Raw genomic sequence first — 21,429 nt, 5'->3', positions numbered from 1 at the left:
TCGCACTGTCCATCACCGGCTAGCCTGAACCGTTTGCCCGCGAATGTACTATCAATAGACATTTTTTCCATTCTCCAAGCTTCGCTAATGGCTGGAAATAGATAATCGGTTTGGTATTTGTAGAACTGAGTTTTCGCAATGAAATGGATTCCCACAAACTGAAAGAAATACTCTAACTTTTTAAAACTTGAACCACTAAAAAGTGTGGCCGCTGCACAAAGTAGATTGCCTGCTGGCAGTTGCCCCAGCATGGGTTGTGCAGACCATGAGAAAGGATGATATTTTGTACAGGTGGCATGTATTTTAAGGTTAGTGCCTCGAATTGCACGAGTCACATTAATCAATGGCTCCCCACATACTTCCCCACCAACCGAATGCCCACATTTCATCCTAATAATAATATCAATGAAACAACTATCGAATACAATGAATTTGGCCTCTTTCCTTATACTGTCACTCTGCATCCCAGCTGGTTCGGCCTGTAACGTTGAGGACATGTCACTCACATGAAAGGTAGAATCTCTGATATCGTCTTCCGCTATGTTCAGTGATATTGATGGTGTTTCATTGTCGTCCACTTCATTCTCTTCCATTGCAACATCTGTTCCTTCTCCAGCGATGGGTGAATAAAACAATTTCTTCAACTTTCTCGCGGTCTTAGTTTTTGCGGGTGTGGATTCTGTGAATTGATCTCCGACTGCATCCGAACTACCAGGAGGACATCCACTATCAATGGCTGGTGGTGGTATAGCTCCGTTGTCAATCACTTCATATTCTTCCCATTGGCACGATGCATCTCCAGTCTCAAGTCCCTGCCAAAAGGTTTGACAAGCAACATCTCTCGTTCGCTTCACTGTCTGTGTAGATCTAGTTCGTACACCCACTCGCAACTAGAGGACAGATTGGAAAAGGGATGTTCAGTTTAAACACAACTTACAGTATTGAACTATTAACAGTGAAAAACAACATAATATAGTGACCAGGACACTAACCTTCTTTTGCTTTCTTTTCTTTGAAACTTTCTTGCCTCGAACTTCAACATCAGGACGCTGTTGCTCCGACTCGACTGCAACAACTATATTTTCATGATAAGCACATCCATCACGCACTGACGCTCCATCGACTCCCTGAAACATAGAACTTTCATTAGTATGTATAATAATATTGAAAACACAAAATGTACTTGGGGACCAATACCCACGTACATCTCAATTGCAAAACACGAATGAACGCATTGTGTAGAACATTCAAACGACAATTATTCACGCATTGTTGATCTAGTTAGATGGAACTGTCAAGATCCATACCTCGGGCTCCGCATAGACTTCCATTGATGATATTATTGAAGATGACGCTTCATCAACTCCCTGAAACACAGTAATTGCATTAGTATGGTTTTCTATTTTGTTAAAAAGAACATAAACTTTGTGCAGGCGTCAACGGCTCATCTAAATAGACCTGCACAAATGATCAGTTGTCTAAAATAAATAATGGATATCTAAATATGATTCGATTTGCTCGATCGTTGGAAGTGTCACCACCCAGAGATCTGCATCAACTACTAGGGGTGATGTTCTTGTAGAAGAAGCTCCGTCAACTACCAGAATCATAGTACTTGCGTTAATAAAGAAGGAAGTATAGCGGATGTAATCACGTCATATGATCTCGCTTGATCGAACTGTCAGTATCCATACCTCGAAATGCATAAGAACATCAAGGGACGCTGTAACTGCGGTGCACACTTCTGCAAGCTGTTGCGCCGACCCGTAACTGCATGCTCCCCCTTCTTCTTGGACTAATGCTCCATCGACTCCCTGAAACATAGGACTTTCATTAGTAATGAACACAATATTGAAAAAAGAAGACACATAGGAGGGCGACGACAGAACGACATATCAATGGCTAAAAACGAAAGAAACATTGTGTGTAACAATCACGCTACAAGAATGCAAGATCTGATGATCTCCATCGATGGAACTGTCCGGAAACGTACCTCGAGCATCTGAGTGACATCAACGGTTGTCGTCAATGCGTTGGACTCCTCAGCATCTCCCTGAAAGACAGTACTTGCATTATTTTGGATAACAATAATTATAACTGAAAACAAAGACTAGAGGACGAGTACTAGGGTGTACCATTAGGTAAAATAATTACACGATAAATTAAAACTATTGATTTACATGCCTAAAACAAGTCAGTGGCAGAATAGCTAAGTAAGATTACCCGATAGGCGCTTGAAGTGGCTGATGACTGCAATAACGACACGGATGGAGAATCTTCCGCCTTCATATTGAGTGGATACATAAATGGGGAAATTATTGTTAGCTAATGCTACACACTACTGCAAGGCCGAGAGCTAAATCCGTAAACTTGACTCACCAGTGGAGGGATGTGGACGAATAGAGTGGGAATAGCGGTTGAGAGCAATTTTCGCTTCGCTCGCGGTGTGTTCTTCTTTATTAGCAATGATGTGGAGTACATGTCTGAGCTAAAGTGCCTGCTGCAGATGCGGTATCGATCACCCCTCTTGTCCGCAAAGACTTCTAGGACTCTACTTTCAAGCTCAGACGGTGGATATCCGCAATATCGGACCCATTCTCTTATCTGATCTATTGTCTTAGGGAAAACATGCATTATAGTACCTTCAGATTTTTTATGGGTCTTCGAAGGGCAACCGCCAATGGAACAGGCAGGCATTGTGGAAAGTTCTGAAAAGTAAAGATCAACAATTCTCTATGAATACCAATGTGTTAAAAAATTAAATGACACATAAAAGGTTCAATGCAAGGTTCGTTTTGGTTCTTGGAACTATACACGTTATTCACATGCGGATAAGTATTTGAATAAGTTTAAAAAAATAGAAAAATAATTTGACTAAACTCAGAACATGTGACTAGTTCCTTGCATGTACTGTCTTGAACGAAAAGAAAACATGGATGCAATTTGATGACTACTAGCAAATAGATATAAATTAAAATATTGGACGCAAAATGATTATGGTATATGGCCTTACCTTGACGAACAAACAGTTAGATGCAGGGATCAGAGTAGTTTCTTGTCGTAGAACAGGGAGCAGTTCACAGGTTGCAAACTGACGAGTTTGCTCGAAGTGGTCACGGAAGTTCACAGAGACGAAGAGCAGATAACCAGCACCTTCACGGGTTGACTAGCAAAGCGCAAAGAAGTTCTCATTAGAAATATGAAGTGGGTTATAAAGAATTCGAAACAGGGGTGTGTTTGTGAATGAATGACGTGTATATGTCGTGGCATTATGCGGTTTGCAGGGGGGCGTCCAGCGTGAGGGGGGATGCTTGGCAGGAGACACGGGGTCTGGAGGTAGACATGGGAACAACAACCCATGCTCTATAGACCACTTTGAAGTGTACATGGTCTTTGGCACCTCTTGGCCTTTATCGCTCCCTGACAGCTCCACTTGCCAGCACAAGTACCCCGGTGCGAACTGCCTTTGATAGGGCGGGGGGGTGGATTGGGGCGGTGGTCGTGCAGACAAGACACAGGAAGACTCGTGAATGGAGACACACTTATGTGGATTGCAGGGGGGCGTCCAGCGTGAGGGGGGATGCTTGGCAGGAGACACGGGGTCTGGAGGTAGACATGGGAACAACAACCCATGCTCTATAGACCACTTTGAAGTGTACATGGTCTTTGGCACCTCTTGGCCTTTATCGCTCCCTGACAGCTCCACTTGCCAGCGCAAGTACCCCGGTGCGAACTGCCTTTGATAGGGCGGGGGGTGGATTGGGGCGGTGGTCGTGCAGACAAGACTCGTTTGCCGCAGGGCCTCACCAAGGAGAGGCCATCTAACTGCATGTAAGAGGCAGGCTGCAGGATCTAATACTTGGAAGGCAGGGGGTGAGTTTATAAATACCTCACCCTCCCAGGAGAATATATGGGTGCAGTTCACCCTGGAGACCCTGGATGCCTAGGCAGTTAGTCAGCAGCAGGCTGGCCTGTGGTGGCAAGGCGGCACGGGCCAGAGGGGGTCATCTCTGTACCCGGTGCCCAAAAGGATGATTTATTATGATCAACCATATTGATTATTTACCTATAACCATGTTTTGTATCAATAAAATCCAACAGCCTTTTATTGCCAACGCTTGAACAAAGTGGTGTGGTAAGTATTTTTGGGGGAGGAGGCAAGGCCGGGAGGCTTGATGCCAACCCGCAAAATAACATATGTATGTCTGCTGCATATGGGTTCAACGGTTATGTGGATTGAAGGTGGGCGGCCAGCGTGAGGGAGGATGCTGGCCGGAGACATGTGGTGTGACAAGACAAGGCACAGGAAGACTATTCAATGGAGACACACTAGATTCATTTAAAAAATCAAAACAACCATTGTTAAAATATATGTTGGGTTTTATTTTAGATCTTAATTTCAATTGAACATAAATAATAAACATTACACATTGTAAAGTTCCGGTTGCAGCACATCCAGGGAAAATCCGCGGTATTGTCCACTGTCGCTGGGGAAATGTTGTCTAATGGCAAGTACCGCACAGGCAGGTATTACTCTCCGAACGCGGTGTCCGAGCCTCCCGTGAAGCCACCAAGTGAAGCAACGATAGGCCACCAGCCTGTACCACCTGTGAAAATGAAAGATGCAAACTGTATTAAAATGACAAAACTTTCTTATCAATGTCGATGCAGGTAAAAAATGTCATTCTGCTTTGAAAAAAATTCTATCTAGAAAATGCACAATATGGAACCAATTTACATACGTTCGAATGATATGTAGATGTAATTTTATATGTGGGAGACGACCATGAAATAGTAGTGGCATCACTGACATCACAACCAGAGTATACTTACTCGTTACTCGGATTACGCGGACGAACAGTGCCGCGAAGTTCGTGCATAAGCACCATCATCATCCTCAAAACGGTCCGTGAGAGGCAGGCTTCCCTGAACTCTGGCAGCTCGGTGATGCATTGCGGACTTGGCTCGCCTTCCGAAATGTAGGCCAAGCACCCGGAATTTTCACGGCAGCAGCAGTTCTCCTCCTCAGTTGGCATTAGCTCGCACCGATTGCACGTGCACCAGGTGGAGACGCCATCCATGCGACATGGTCCAGGCTCTTCATCCGTTGACTGGTCCTCCCAACTGCCGTCCGAATCCCCATCGTTTTCGCATGCTTGCCTTTCCAGTAGTTCCTCCTCGGTGTACTCGGGCTCGTACATATACGGCATTATTGTAGCCATTGTGTGGTAAAGAAAGTAAAATAATTTACAGAGATGGTACAGGTGTTCACAAGGCCTAGAAGCGGCGAAGGTAGCTGACCAGAGCACAGAAACGAGTCACAGAATACTCAAAGTAACACAGAGAGAGTAATGGAATCGAAAATCTGCTGCTGTGTGTTGTGAAACGGTGTGTTTATACTTATTGAGGAAAGAGGCGTCCTGCCATTTCCATGGCGACACTTCATTAGCTGAGGCACAGCGATTGTTGACACGAAACGTGCTTTGGCGTTGGGAAATGGGCGGTACGCGTCTGCTGATGTCAGGCTCAGGGGCGGGGGATTTGATTTAGTGCCGCAAACGCAGGTGAGCCAGGTCGATGGGGGGAAATGATAGGATTATGACAAAATGGCGGCTGATTTCGAGTGCGTTCATGGACGAAAAGTCGGGTAAGGTCCATAGGAAAGTTTTCTACGATCTACCGATTTATGCTTAAAAACACATGGCTGAACCGTAGGGACAATAAAAAAAAAGTCCCGGAACTATCCTTTAACTTGCACAGAAGTCTAAAGAGAGAACAATATGGAAATGTTAACACACTGCATGGATTGCCACTCTGATATCACTCCTAACACACCGGGATAAGGAATACAGTATGCTAAGTGCAGCTATGCTGGCCAGTGCAGCTAGGCCATCTGAGCATGGAGCAGATCCACCACGATTTACTGTTCTAATGAACCTCTGTATGTGCAATGTGGTCTGAATGCTACATTCTATTCTATTTTTAGTTTTCTGACCTTGAGGAACTTTTTTGAGATATCATAGGCCTGTACTTTCGCGACCTAAATGGGGTTACTTTATGTTTACTTTCCTTTTTAGAGTTTTTGTCTTTTGTGGTTGGTTCTTTGTCGCATGAGTGTAGGTCACTACGGAGACACTGAGTTCCTCTACTCCGTTTGTAAACTATAGGAGAAGTTGCAACTGTGTCTGCACTTATTTGTGCCAAGATAAATTACTGGTGTATTTCCTTTTGCTATGAATGACAAATCCAAAATTCCATTGTATTTGATAAAGTTTTTTATGAGTTTCTGAATGTTGTGTTTTTATTATTTCATTGTCTTGATTAATTAAACTAGCTCGGATTTGAAAAAGGCGCAGGTTGTACGCCGAAACACGTGTCATCCAAAAGGGGCTGAAAATACAAAATAAAAAACTTTATCAAAAACAACGGAATTTTGGATTTGTTATTCATAGCAAAAGGAAATACACCAGCAATCTATCTTGGCACAAATAAGTGCAGGTACATTCGCAACTGCTCCTATTCTATTTTTATAAAGCGCTAAATCACCCACAGGCCTCAAAACGCTGACATAAATACATAGAACAGACAAGACAGAAATCCTCTGATGTACCCGTTGAATGCCCAGAAATCACAAGTGCATGTAAGATTGGCAAAAGCCGCCCTGTTGGTCCAGTGTGGGCGTGGTCGGCGCAAGCGAGGTGAGGAATATAGATCTAGCAACAATCACCAGATGCAAAGTTACTTTATTTTTTTCTCCAAAATGGTTATTCCGTTATAAACAGAAGAAAGGTTTCACAGCGCTCTTTTGAAATGTACTCACTCTGCTTGGTTTGCATGAAGCTCCCACTCACATGGTCGTGTTTTCGGTACCTTCCAAAATAGCTTTCCATGGTATACAGTGAAGCAGTTATAATGAAAATAGCTGTCTCAGTTGAAATCTGAGACGGTGTGAAGTGAAACTGTGTGGAAACATCGTGTAACCCAAGTCTATAATGTCGGCAGTGCCCCGTGTCCTGATTCTACATCATGGCAGCGCTAGACATTGAAGCCATATGTATCACATTGAGTCGTGCGGGGGTCATTAAACTCAGTGGGGGTCAATACGACCCGGGCGCAAAGGGATACCGGGCACCAGTAATTACACCGGTGCCGGTAATCCCTTTGCGCCCTATTCCAAGGTCCCTTTGCGGGTCCTTCCTTAACGCTTGGTTTTAGCAGGCGTTAAGGATGGGACCCGCAAAGGGATACCGGGGTCAATAACGGTACCGCAATTTGCGGTACCGTTATTGCCGCCTTCCCATTGAGCCCTATGGGGGCTCAAATGGGAATGGGGAATGGCATTTCAAATGGGGACCTGCCGGTCCCGCAAAGGGCGGAATGGACCGGTAAGTCCCCAAACCACCACGTCGGTGGCGGTACCGGTATTGGTGCTAGTCGTGGCGCTAATAGCGCCACGACTAGCACCAACCTCGGAATGAGGGCCAGTGTCTGTGTTCATTTCCGCATCCTTGTCAACATTTATGTCAGGATCATAGGGCTCCTCGTGTGACTGCACGTTACGGCTGCTAAGGGCAAATTTGGGCAGAATGCTGCATAGCACAGTGGTTATGTTCTGCTTGCCTGTGAGAATGTTATGAGAGAGAACAGGGTGGGAGCTCTGGAGTGCTCGGTGAGAAGGAGGACCGGAGTGCAGGAGGACAGTAGCCGCAGAAGCTGCAACTGAACGTTCTGATGTTCTTAATGAAATAAACCCTGGAAAGTTGAAGCAACATCAGTGTGGACTTCATCATTCACGTGTGACAGTGTAATACAATGACAGTCATTTTGCATACTTTCTTCCGGTGTGTAAAGAAGAGCACCCCCAGAAATGTGGAGGCTCCTGAAACAGCTTTTCAACAGTCCAAATGTTTGCTCAATTGTGTCCCTGGGTTCGCAAAAGGGCTTTGTTCTCTTTCTCTTCGGTTTGGCCTGTAGGGTGCAATAACAGGGTAAGCACTTTCACCTGTGGGTTGAATGTCGAGGATAAAGAATTCGGCATTGGGGTCTCCGACTAGGTCCATTTACACGTTTGCCCCCTCCCCTGTCTCTAAGCCCTCTATGAATCCCTAAAGCCTCCACTTCCCCACATATCCCCGTTCCCCCACCTATGCACTGGCTGGTGCTGAGGTTCCTCTTAACTCTCCAAAGTGCTACTGTCATGGCTGACCACATGCAAAGTCCCCCCCCCACTCTCAGTATACACGCTGTGGACTAACGGTAGACTAGGCCTCAACCCCTCTTAACCTCCTGCTTGTACAAATAGTCTTCTAGCCCAGAACACTTACTAAGAAGCCAACAACAACGCTCATGTGACAATGTGGGAATGAGAAGTGGTGTGTTTGTACTGCACAGTATGACAGCATCGTGGGCTGGTGCGCTGAATTTGACAAAGCATTCCGTGATTCTCAGATCCGTGGAAAAATGATATTTTTCAATGATCACGCTAGGGCACCGGGTTGCCTTAAAGACAGATGACACAGAAAGAACCAGTGTCCTCACCGGTTTATAGTGATAATTTCGAATTACATTATGTCGAAAGTCATAATGTCAACAACAAAAATGCGAGAAAAAAAAAATCGAATTTCTATTTTTGTCTGTTTTTTGTTCGAAATGGGGGGTTCCCTCAACCCCCCTTTTTGTAATTTTTAAAATGTAAATAAAAAATAAAACATTAGAAAAAAATGTTCGACTTTTTTTTTGACATTATGACTTTCGACATAATGTTTTCAACTTTTTCACTGCACACCGTCCTCACCAATACGTGTTAACTTATTCCAGGACCACTCCTGCGTGCCCCAGGGTAGCCCAGGACCACTCCTGCATTCCCCAAGTGTACTCAGGACATCCCCTATGTTCCCCGTGGTGGAAGCCTGGGACCACAAAGCACATCTGATCTCCTTGCCACCCTTAGAAGTCAGGACACCCCGTTGTTCCATGGCCCACTTCATGCTTACCACCCTTACACAAGATTCTGGACACATACTGCTATTCACCACCGTCGTCCTTTTCCACCACCATGTGGACTAATCAGTACTTTCCATCCACATTTCCTCTTAACACCTACCTACCAGCAGGGGTGTTGCTAGGCCTGGAAAAGATCCAGGGCCAATCTAATGTCGGGACTTTCGGGACTGGGGGCTAGGTAGCCTTTTGGTTGTAGCCCCTGAGCTTCTATCCGGGGCTTCAAACAAAAGTCCCAGGGCTATAGCCCCCCCCCCCCCCCCCAGCAACGCCTCTGCCTACCAGCAATAGTGCATATCCTCCAATCAAATCACCTTTTTTGTAAGCCCTTGCCACCCACCACACAAACCCGATTTCACCAGAAAGAAGAAGAAAATAAAAACACAAAAAAGGAGAAAAAAGAATGTACACGACTCCTACCCAGTGCTTTAAGTGGGGTACGAAATTGAGGGTGAGGCCTCATTTGGGGGCATGGCTTGCATGATGGGCGTGGTGTACGATTGATGGGCGTGACCTAAAGAAGGAGGCGGGGTTCAGAGGGGTCACAGTTGTCAGTTGAAGGCAGACAGCGAAACCAGATGAGGGGGTGAGAAATAAAGCTGTTGTAATATATGTTAAAAAAGAACAGTTGAAAGATTGTCCTGAGCTGTCCCTGCAGCTTTGCTGTAAATGTGTTCATCTAGCAGGTGCGCTGGACTAGCTCCTGGTCGGATGTCCGCCACTGTATGCTGGCAGTTCCTTTGCGCAACTGGCTCTAATCTCAGAAAGGGATCCGCTCAGTGGTAGGCGACTGCTTTCATGAGTGGACCACTGTCACCTGCCAGGTCTGCTCCGACTGTGTCCTGGCAGCTTGTCGGCCAGGCTCCTCCTGGATGTATCCTGGCAGCTCCTGTGTGCCAGGCTCTCACCCTGGCAGGGATCTGAGTAAAGATCTGCCCTGTGCGTGGATTGTAGCAGGCTCCCTTGTGCTAGACTTGATTCTGCCCACTGGAAGAGCTTCCCTCCGGAGAAACCCCTTCTCTGGGGGTGGTGGGGAGGGTCTGCTCGCCAAGTGTGTCCTGGCAGTGCCTGTGTGCCAGGCTCCTTCCTGGCAGGGATCACCGGGTGAACCCTGGGAGAGCTAGCCTTAGCTCAGATCAGTGGGTGCTTGGCACACCTTCCCTGGGTGCTGCTGGCAGGGCTGCCCCGAGTTTGTTCTTCCATTCCCTCCACCCCCTCCTCCCCTCTCACAGGCTTCAGCGCCTGGTCTGCACCCCCTCAACCTGCAAGGGTGCTGCACTCTCTTGAAGTCCTCGGAAAAGTCCGGTAGAGCCTGCCGTCGTATGTATAAAGGGCCAAGTGTGAAATTATAATTGCCTCACCCACAGAGGTTTGCCCATGATAAAGATCCTTCTTGTGTTCTTTTGTTTGTCAAGGTCTGCCCAGGAGGCAGCACAAATGCAAAATGACGGCGACATGGTCATCGTCAGTGACCCTTTTAAATGTTAAATTCCAGACCTCCATGGGAAGTGCTAATACAATTTCAATGCTGTTGGTTTATTTGCAGAACAAAAATGTAAATAACTGCAACACTTCACGTATCTTTCTGCCTGTAAATCAAAAGTATTGAGAAGGAAAAACCTTTATTTTTAAATGACATATGTCACTGGATTGCCTTATAATCATGTTGCCAACACAACTTCTGTTGTGTTCCTTTGCCTTTTTTGGGTGGCATGGCTGCCAGAAAAATGCGACGGACAAAGACGCTTCAGTGACCTAATCTTCAGATCACTGACCCCTGGGGCGTCTCTGTCCGTCGACGCAGCTGGGTGCTCAGTGATCTAATCTGCTCTGTGTGATGCAACACTGATTAGGCCACCCAGCGCCCAGGTCTGCCTGGGAGTGCATCTCCCTCTCGTGACCTCGCGTGAGATTTGCAAGCCTTCGAGGTGTCACGAGAGAAAGTTGCAGTTTGGGGCTGTGACTGACAGAAGGGCCAGCCCCACCTTTTGGAGACTGCAGTGGCCCGGGCCCGGCTGGCCACGGCCCACTTAAGCACTGCTCCTACCTTTGATTCGCCTCCTTCTAGGACCCAGTAAATCAACAGAATTTCTGCACCTGTAGCGCAGCACAGCAGGGCTTGAAAATTAATCTTGCTGCATGTTGGAGGCCCTCGTCATCCATTATGCCATGGACTGTTGCTATTTTCAACAGTGGTGCAACGCAAGACAAAAAAGGATGCCCTGACCCAGTGGAGCACGAGTATTATTGACAGTCTTGCACGTCATGAAAATTAGGGATGAGTGCAATACTGTTATGTAATGTTATTGTTCATTTGTATAGCGCCTTTTATACCATTGGTGTGATCTCAAAGCGCTTGTGGGTTGAGCGCCCTTGGGGACCATAGTCCAGATCATTGAAGAGATCAGGGTAGTCTATAGTGCTTGAGTGCACCCTGTATGTGTGCAGCCAATGCGGTTGTCGCGTTGGTGGCTGCATTCTAACATGAGGTGCATTGTGGTGGTTGTGAGAGATCAGTGGAATGTGAGCAGATTTATGTGTGCAGCTAGGCCGATTTTGTTCGTGGGGTATAGCTGCGTTCTGTCGGGCTGTTGAGGTGTTCATGGAGTAGTGTAGGTATGTGTGCAGCTGGGCCAAAATTGATCGAGGGATATAGCTGCACTCTGTTTGTTGGTGTAAAGTGGAGCGTGAGCATATTGGTATGAGTGATGAGTGACTCTGCTTACTGGTGTCATTATTGGCTGGCTTCTGCAGCCAGCAGTTGTTATTTTGGGGTAATGCTGTATAAGCTGAATTGTGGCCATTGGTTGAGTGCTTCGGCTGACCCAGGTGGTCCTTTTCAATGTTTAGTGAAAAAGCCAGGTTTTCAATGCTTTGTAGTCTTGGTTGTGTCAAATATAGGGAAGGCAGTGAGTTCCAAGTGTTGATGCCAAGGTAGAGAAGGCTGACCCTCCAATCCTGGCTGAATTGGAGGCAGGAATCACTAGTAGGCGGGCTGTGCTAAATCTTAGGGTGTATGTTCGGAGGTAGAACATAATCTTTTCTTGTAGGAATGTCGGGCCGGTCCTGTGTACTGCTCGGTGGGTGATGCATAGGATTTCGAAAGTGGCCCTTCGTCCAATCCAATAGGGAGGCAGTGAAGGGTGTGGAGAACAGGCGAGGTGTGGTCCCTTCGTCCCTGTGCAAGAAGGAGTCTGGCAGCAGCGTTTTGCGCTCTTTGGAGATTGTTAACTTGGTAGGCAGGTGCACCCAGATAAATGAAGTTTGCATAGTCTACTCTGGACATGACAATGGGCATAATCGCAGCCAGTCTTTTGGGGTAGGTGAGGTAAGGGAAGATGTGTCTCAGGAGTCTGAGGTGGTAGTGGCAGGATTTGGATACATTATTGATCTGGTGGGACAGGGTTAGGCCCGAGTCCATTATGCAGCTATGGTTTTTGACTATATTGGAGGTAGACAGGGGAGTGCTGTGGGAGGGAGGCCATGGAAGTGGTTGCAGGAGTATAGCAAAGTTGCCACATCTCATAATATCTGTTTTTCTAGGGTTCAGAAGGAGGTGGTTTCTTGTCATCAATAGGTCTATCTCTCTGAAGCAAACTGCTAGGTTGAGTTGTGGATAGATGCTTGTTTTTTGGGGAGTTCTCAGGATAATTTGGGTATCGTCAGCATAGTTATAGCAGGCGAGGTTGTGTGCGTGGATGATCCCTGGCAGGGGGGTCAAGTAGAGGATGAAAAGGAGAGCTGAGAGGCAGGCTCCTTGGGGTAAACCAGTGTTCACCAGGAGAGTGGTTGAGAGAAAAGGGGGGAGGAAGGTGATGTGTTTTCTGTTGTTGAGAAAAGAGGTAATCCAGGTGAGTGCCAGGTCTCGGATTCCTGGGGAGTGAAGTCGTTTGAGGAGGATTGAGTGGTTAATGGTGTCAAAGGCTGCTAAGAGATCCAGTAGGACCAGTGCTGTGCATCCCTCAGAATCTGCAGAGACTTTGAGGGCATCCCAGATTGAGATTAGAGTGGTTTCTGTTCCGTGGCGTGATCAGAACCCTGATTGAGCTGGGGTAAGTAGGTTGTTGGATTCTACGAAATGGTTGAGCTCAGAGTATGCAGACCGATCGATGAGTTTTTTTCGGAAGTGGTTTGACATGGGGAGGCTTGACGAATTCTGAGATTATCCTGTGGCGCTCTTACCTGCTGCTGTAGCAGTTATGGGTTCTTTTATTGTAGTAGTTTTCTTTGACCTTTTGGATCTCAGATTTGTAGTTATGGTGATGGAGGACAAACACAGACTTGCTGTGAGAGGTTTTGGTTGCACGCCATTTGCGTTCGAAGGAGTGATTTTGGCTTTTGAAAACCTTTAGGTGGAGCGGAAACCATTTGGGGGATGGTCCTATGCGGGTGGCAGCAGGGTGGGAGGTGGTGTGAGGAAGAAGTGATTCTTTAAGCCATGAGTCAAAGGATTTGATCGGTAAGGGTCTATCTGAGGCTGGACATGCTGGTAGGGTACGTAGCAGGGCTTCCGCCAAGTCAGGTAGAATCTTGACCTTGTTCTAGCATTTGTGGTCATGTGTCGGGACAGTGTGGGCCTTTGGTGGAGGGTGCAGCGTTCTTATAGAGAAAAGGATGGCTGAGTGGTCTGTCCAAATGAGAGGTTTAGGAATGGATACAGAGATGAGGTCAGAGGAGCTGAAGATTGCATCTAGGGTATGGCCGCAAGTGTGGGTGGGACCTGTGGTATGCCAGGAAAGATTGAGTGCCTCTAGACTGTCAACTAGGGGTTGGGTCTTGGAGTTGTTGCGCACATCAAATCAGATGTTAAAGTCCCCCAGTATTGTGAGTGCTAGGTGGTTGATCAGTATAGTAGCTAGTGAGTCACAGAGACTGTTGACAAATAGTCTGTCATATGATCGAGGCCTGTAGATGAGTAGGAAGCTGTGGGAGAGAGTGGGCAGAAAAGAGAGTCTGACTAGAAGGGATTCACAGTTAGCTGTGCATGGCTGGGTTTCGGTGAGTGAGATGGAGGGATTGGTTTGTGGAGGATCCCTACTCCGCCACCTCTGGAGGGTCTGTTGTGGGAGATGAGTGAGTAGTCGCAAGGGAAGGCCTCGTGCGTGATTGGTTAAAAATTGTCAGAGAACCATGTTTCAGTGATGAAGATACGATCAGGATTGTCAGTGAAGAGGAGGTCAAAGATGCTGTGTCTCTTTTTGGACATGGAGCGCGCATTGAAAAGGAGTCAGGTGATCTGATGGGATGAGGTGGTTCTCCTGATGCTCGTGGGTGGATGGGCTCGGTGGGACTGAGTGGCTAGCGGTGAGGTGATGACTGAGAACGACAGAGCGGCAGTGGTGGTGGATCCGGTCAGAGATATTCTTTGTGGGGGCGTTGAGTGGGTGTGGTGTAAGGGGAGCGGGAAGAGTGAGCGGGCGGTGGATGGCTTGCGTGGGATGAAGACGGACACTGGGGGTGGGAGGGTGGGTGGTGATTGCTGTTTGTGTGGTGTGTGTGATCCGGCAATTTGTTGAGCGAGGTTCATGGCCATAGGGAGCCGTGGGTTCAGGTGTATTGGGTGACCGATTATCATGGGTGTTGGGCATGGGGGGAGGCTCTTTAGGGGACTCTGGATTTTCATGGGAGAGGGGTTTGTGTTGGGGTGGGGTAGGTCAGAGGAGGTTTCGCGTGGAGGGGAAGGGTCGAGGTTATTGGTGTCACACAGGACTCCCCACGTAGGAGTGATTGCTATAGTGTGAGATGTGGGTGTCTTGGGAGTTTTGGCAGGGGTGGAGGAGAATGGGGGCACGTGTGGGGGGGTAGTTCCTGCGTGGGGGCACTGATGCTGCGATAGTGGTGGGGGGGTTTTGTTGTTTGGAGCGCCAGAGAGCTCCTCTGGCTTGAGAGTTGGATGTTGCATGGTGTGTGGGAATGGGGGGTGCAGGTCATTCTCAGTGGTTGTCCAGGGGGAGAGAGAGGGCATGAGGGGAGGTTGAGCTGATGTGTAAGGGAGCCGGTAGGGGAGGGGCAATGTTTGGAACGCCAGACATCTCCTTTGATCTGAGAGTTGGATGGGGTGAGGTGAGAGGGGAAAAGGCGAGAGTTTAAGAGGATTTGAGTGCAGGGGTTGGAGATGAAGAGGTGATGTGGCATGCAAGGGGATTCATGGATGATCAAGTGCGAATGTCGTGGGCCAGGTGGGGTGCTTTTTGATTTGCCGGAGGGTTCCTTTTGTTTGTAGGTTGGGATGTGTGTGTTGAATGGCTGTGTGCTGGAGGGATGCTCTGGGTGAGTGTGGTGCGGACGGTTTAGAGTTGTGGGGGTGGAGAGGTGGTCTTGGTTGTCGTGGAGTCCCTGTCAAGTTGGGATTGCCAGTCATGGTTGTGTGTGGGTGCAGTGCAGCAGGTGAGAGATGTACATGTCACAGTAGTTGCAGGTAGAGAGTGCTAAGGTCAGAAAGTTTCTTGGGCCGAGGCACTTCAGTCTAAATCACCGCAGTTGTTAAGGCTAGATCGGGGATACCTGTACTGAAGGAGCAGCGATCAGACCTGATCTCACAGTAGCAGGCAGTCAGCGGCCTGGGCACAACAGTAAATGCAATAACATTAAATAGCAACTCCTAGGACTTGGGACACCTGGATAGAGGGAGAAAGTGCCCCGTATGGGAGCACAACAGTAAATTCCCAATTTGTGACAACTGGACAGAGGGGGGGGACGCATAGTAGGGGGGTACAGAATACGAGGTTTGGGGCACCAGATTAGACACCCATTATGGGGGCACAACAGAAAATACAAAATCAGCACTAGATTTGGGACACCTGGATAGAGAGAGAAAAGGCCTAGTCAGGGGGTACAATAGTAAATGCAGTAACAGTAAGTACAAGGACAGCACCTAGATTTGGGACACCTGTATAGAGGGAGAAAAGGCCTAGTATGGGGGCACAAATTAAATATAATAACAGCACCTAGATTTTGGACACCTGGATAGAGGGAGAGAAACGACTAATACAGGGATACCATTCTAGGCAGTGGACAGTTGTCCCATATGCAGGTTCTGGTTCCCTATCCCACTATGGCAAATGCGAGATATGGCAGACTAACTTGATATGGGATACAGTGGTGGTCGTGCCACCCATATGCAGTCAGCACTTGCCTTGTCGGTTGCTGCCGGCTTCACAGGCTAACATGGGCGAACATGGTCTGGGGCTGTACCTCTTGGAGGTGTCTTTCACCTCGGGTCCTTCATCATAGGGGCTGCACGGGCAAGGGGCTGCCCTGGATGGTTGCTCTAAGTGGGCTTCTGATGTCCAATCAGTGGAGGGGGGATGAGAGGTGGGCAGAGGGAGGGGAAGCAAGGAAGTTGGTCGAGGGAATGGGTCCGGGGCAATGAGAGCGTGAGAGGCACATGATGATTAAAATACCACCACATACTACCCATACCAACAGCGCCAAATTTGCAGGTCAGGGGCAGATTCAGAGATATGTTTAAACGTAGGAAAGTGTTCTTCCATGAACGAGGAACACTTCCCTTAGAAGCACCATCTCCTGATAATGAAAGAATGTGGTGCAGGGATATGAAAGCCTCTGCTTTTGCATATGCCAGATTTATGGAATGACAACAGCCCCAACAACCATCAGGATTGCAGTGCAGCCCCGTAGAGGGGTTTCTCCTCCCTCACAACAAAAAGAGACTTGAGGGTTATTTAGAGACCACTTAAGCAACCCCTCATAATGACACTATCATTATAATTCCATACAAGCGTCTAATGGTAACAGAGAAGGTAAGTGATCGCTATCAGAAATACACACTAACCCAATTTACAAAAATAACTATTTATTGGTACACAAAATATGATTACATTTGATTCTATTCATACACAAATGTATTGCATTGAAACCTATTTAAAATTACAGGAAGTTGTTTATTTCTCATGAAAATTGTCCAAACGACAGTCACTGACACTATAAGATTCCGGAGCATGAAAAAATGGACATCGACTCTTCAAAAGTTCTTAAACTAGTTACTAGTTTTGATACCACATTAAATTGGCTAAAAGCTCATCCTAACTAATCATTCATACATATACTCAATTCACTTATTCAGTATTTCATACCTCTCACCCAACATGTTTCATTCCCATCTAAAAACATTTAAAACTATCATAGGACTTTCTTCAGGGGTTCGTCGACTCCCACTCAAGCTCAGATGGCCATCTGCATGACCTTTTATGTAACCTCTAAGTTCAGTCACAAGTGCACTTCTTCTCTTAGTTATTAAGTTGTGTACTGAATTCGTTCTTCCTGAGTGACTCTTACACCTTCTCTGAAACGACACAAACACTGGTATTCCTTACCATGTCTTAGTTTGCTTTTAACTAGAATTTTGTTGTCAAGCTGAGGGCTATACTGCCCCTTGTTTACAAAACACCATATATTGGTGATATACACCTATCCCCACTTCTCACGAACTCCCTTCCATTTATAAGTTCTCCATGAATTTATTTTAAAATTGATTAGTACAAACCTTATTAATCTCCTCAAAGCTGAACGCCCACCTCCAATTTTTCATTTGGCCTTAAACACTTAAAGGCATGGTCTAGTAAAAAATGTTATTTAAAAAATAGATAGGCAACATAAAAAAAAATACTAGCATTCTCTTTTTTAAAACTTCCTATGTAATATTTTGAGCTATTCAAGCTCAAAATTCGCAAAAGCAAGCACATGGGTGCATCCATTTTGTGAAATGGATGCCCTCCTGTGCTGGCTTTTGCTTTTGCGGCACTAATGAAGGAAAAGCCAGCCAGCTGTAGTAAACAAAAGCTACCGCTGGGTGGCTTTCCCTTCATTAGTGCTGTACGCGGAGGACGGGGACCGGAGACCAGAGCAGGAAAGCTGCAGCTGAATCTCGGTAAGTGCTATTTATTTATTTTTTAAAAATAAGCACTAGCTGCGGAGCCCGGAAAACTTAGAAATAAAACCGCAGCTTTAAAAACATTGTATTTATGTTTGCGGTCGCTTTTGAAGCGACCGCAAACATAAATACAACGTTATTGTGTTGGAGGAGGAGGGGAGCACCGGAGACCCAAAGTGAAAGCCAGAGCAGGCAGAAACACAACGCGGTTGTGTTTACATGCCGCATAGTTTTTCTGCCTACAGCTGATTGGGGAGCCCGAGAGCCCCAAATGGGAAAGCAGACTCAGGCAGAAACACAACGCGGTTGTGTTGGAAAACGCTGCGGTTTTTCTTTCCGAGTTTCTCAGGCTCCTCCGTGCCAGAGGAGCCTGAGAAACTTGGAAAGAAAAACCGCAGCGTTTTCCAACACAATAACATTGTATTTATGTTTGCGGTCGCTTCAAAAGCGACCACAAACATAAATACAACGTTTTTAAAGCTGCGGTTTTATTTCTAAGTTTTCCGGGCTCCTCCAGCCCGGAAAACTTAGAAAAAAAAACGCAGCTAGTGCTTATTTGTTTTTTTTAAAAATAAATAGCACTTACCGAGATTCAGCTGCAGCTTTCCTGCTCTGGTCTCCGGTCCCCCGTCCTCCGCGTACAGCACTAATGAAGGGAAAGCCACCCAGCGGTAGCTTTTGTTTACTACAGCTGGCTGGCTTTTCCTTCATTAGTGCCGCAAAAGCCAGCACAGGAGGGCATCCATTTCACAAAATGGATGCACCCATGTGCTTGCTTTTGCGAATTTTGAGCTTGAATAGCTCCAAATTTTACATAGGAAGTTTTAAAAAAGAGAATGCTAGTATTTTTTTTTTATGTTGCCTATCTATTTTTTAAATAAAATTTTTTACTAGACCATGCCTTTAACATTTACTCTGTTCTTAACACTAAAAATGTGTTTTCAACATCCATTTTTGTAGTTCTTAATTCCAACAATACGTAAATCTCCTGTTTAACTCTTGGTAGCCGGGATCACTCTTCAATCGGCAGATGTTAGTCTTCCTACTCGCAACACACGTAGTTTGGCTAGATAACCACTGCCTGTTGGCTGGCGCATGCAGTTTCTCAAGCTCCAAGCTGTTTGGATATAGCTCACAATTCAATAAAACAGACCGTGGGTATTACATTAACTGTGTTGTCCCTTCACAATGACGGTTCCACAATAAACACCTCCATGGGGGATAGTCGGCCATCAGCCCTTATATGATTTTTATACCTTGCGTTTTCATTGGATCGCCATGATTTCAATGGATAACTTCCCCACTTTGTCTGTTTTCAGGGCCATATATTTCAGCTCGGTCTGCAATGGCCAGTTGCTGTGTCTCTGTGCCTAAAGGACAGGAAAACACACAGGTATTAATCACAATCTTTTGAGTCTGGCGTTGAACAGATTGCACTTGTGAAATTACACTTTTTGATTTATGGCCTTTAAGACTATAGTGATTTTTATTTCTTATACAGGGTTAGCTTACCAGTAATCGCTTAGTTGTTTCCCGACGGCTTGTGCGGTAGATGTACTCGCTTCTACTGGCGTTTGTTTGTTTCTTGGTGCTGTTTCTACGTTTCGCGGATGTCTTTATCTTTCTTTCCGGATTGGAATGGCAACCCCTGCTGGAAACCCTAAGGAGATGCTCATGCATTTCTTGCTGGCATTTCCTGTTGTCACATGTTAGTATGTTCTGCACAGTTCCACATATGAGGATCTGTTCATACTTCATGCATGTTTTGCTGCAGTATTCTGTGCTTACACTCCTCAATGGTCTAGTTAGTATCTCTCGATCTTTGTAGCTCTACAGCAGTATTTTTCCGTTATGGCAGTTTTGCATCTCGTCAGAAGACAAGTATTCCAAAATTCTAATGGGACACTGGATCACACCATGGGATCAATAATACTATGTTGTAAATACAACTTCCTTTGATGATGTTATATCAATGGCCCAGCCATTCAATATGTTCATTCATTGCTTCCAGTCAGGAAAATCATGCGTTTTTCCAAAGCCCATAGTTTCCTTCCTTTTTACAATGTTCAGATCGTTCCCAGTTCTCACCTAGGATAAGACTGTCTACTTTATCTGATCTGCAGTGTGGATGAATTCGATGCAATGAGCCACTAGGGGTGCTGTGTGCACTCTATTCTTACAGCTTTAATGTTCTGTAATCCTGGTCTTGATCTTTTTCTCTGTTTTGCCGATATAACATTTTTTGCACAGACACCAAATGCCATGATTCTCCTCTCAGCAGCACTGGTTTAGCACATCTGAAAAAGGAATTAAAATAAGGCACCTGTGAGGTGCTGTTAAACTCCACTGCACAATTTTTCCCTTTATAAATGTAGCATTTGTCAGACTGCAGCACCACTTTTCTAATTTAATGAAAGTTTACGAAATGTTTCTTAAATTAGAAAAGTGGCAGTCTTTTAAGAAATGTTCGCAATGCCACTGGAGCACATGTTTCCCCCACAACAAGAGATTTTAGCAGCTTTTGCTGCTTGATACCAGGACCTCCCACCCCTGCAATACTTCCACCCACTTCAGAATGATGGTGCTGGAAACTGGAGGGGAGAATGTCGTATTTCCACTCTCTTTTGAACGTGAGCTCAGAATCGGCCCCTTAACAGGCCCAGGAAAATCAAACCCATAGCCATTTGCAATGGAGATTGCACATGGCATAACTCTAGTTTATGCCTATTGGAAAAGTTGAATTTGAGCACGCAAAACCAGCACATTTGCACGACACCGGTTTTGTCAATTTTGGAATATCAGTTCACACATGTGCCTCCTCTAACTTTTAAAATGCAAAAAAGTAGTTCCATTTTAGGTTACATACATTTTCCACACATAAAAAATTGCATGAGCATCTGAAATTCTTAAAGGACATTTTCCAATGTCAACGTCCTTGGATGGAAGAGGCACACATTACAAAAATCACAAATAAATGATCAAATGTAGATTAAAACGCCAACTTTTTCAAAGTTATTCATGATTTGATAGAATTGATATGATATGGCATTTACAACGCGCCTGTACACAAGTGTTTTTAAGGCGCGTTTGGTCAATACAATAATTATCAAGGTGCAGTTAAGTCATACAAAACACATACTAATGCAGGTAAGAAATGCCAGTTGGTACTAGCTTTTCGGAGATAGTTACAAATCTTGATAAGAAATGATATCTTAAAGTGTGATTCAATGAAGTTCGAAATTCACATAATTAACCAGAAGGCAGTTATTTTTTGTCAAAAAAACATTCTGCAAACAGCTCAGATAAACTATGTAAGGGAATTTGACGCCGAGTCCTAAAACCCAAACCATATTCACATGTCAGGGGTAAAGGTAAATTGCATGTAATGGGATTCGCTTGACATAGGTGTAAGTGGCATAACACAAAATGCGCCCCGCCCCAATGCAAATGCCCCCCTGACAGGCATGGCCAGCATGGGCCCCCCAGGAGTGCAGGCCCTGCGCGAGGCCCCCGTTACGCAAGTGATAGGTGTGATT

At 45.9% G+C, this 21,429-nt stretch overlaps 1 protein-coding gene across 7 annotated transcripts in view; it reads right to left on the bottom strand.

The window, feature by feature from the left end:
- The window catches only part of LOC138510403 (uncharacterized), a 1,044,636-nt gene that overhangs the window by 936,567 nt on the left and 86,640 nt on the right, over positions 1-21,429 (bottom strand). The window contains exons 1-2 of one of the 7 annotated variants that reach the window (XM_069626032.1): positions 19,406-20,158; positions 19,150-19,263 (exon numbers count right to left, since the gene is read on the bottom strand). The exons of the other annotated variants lie outside the window; for them this stretch is intronic. The gene's annotated coding sequence lies outside the window, so the exon portion shown is untranslated. Of the gene's footprint in view, positions 1-19,149; positions 19,264-19,405; positions 20,159-21,429 lie in introns of those variants that run through there. 7 annotated transcript variants of the gene reach the window in all.

This window comes from Ambystoma mexicanum, chromosome 6p, assembly GCF_040938575.1.
Source record: "Ambystoma mexicanum isolate Mex_15411 chromosome 6p, UKY_AmexF1_1, whole genome shotgun sequence".
In the NCBI taxonomy this organism is placed as follows: Eukaryota; Metazoa; Chordata; class Amphibia; order Caudata; family Ambystomatidae; genus Ambystoma; species Ambystoma mexicanum.
Note: the sequence above shows the minus strand (reverse complement) of the source record. Positions and strands in the feature narration are given on the sequence as shown.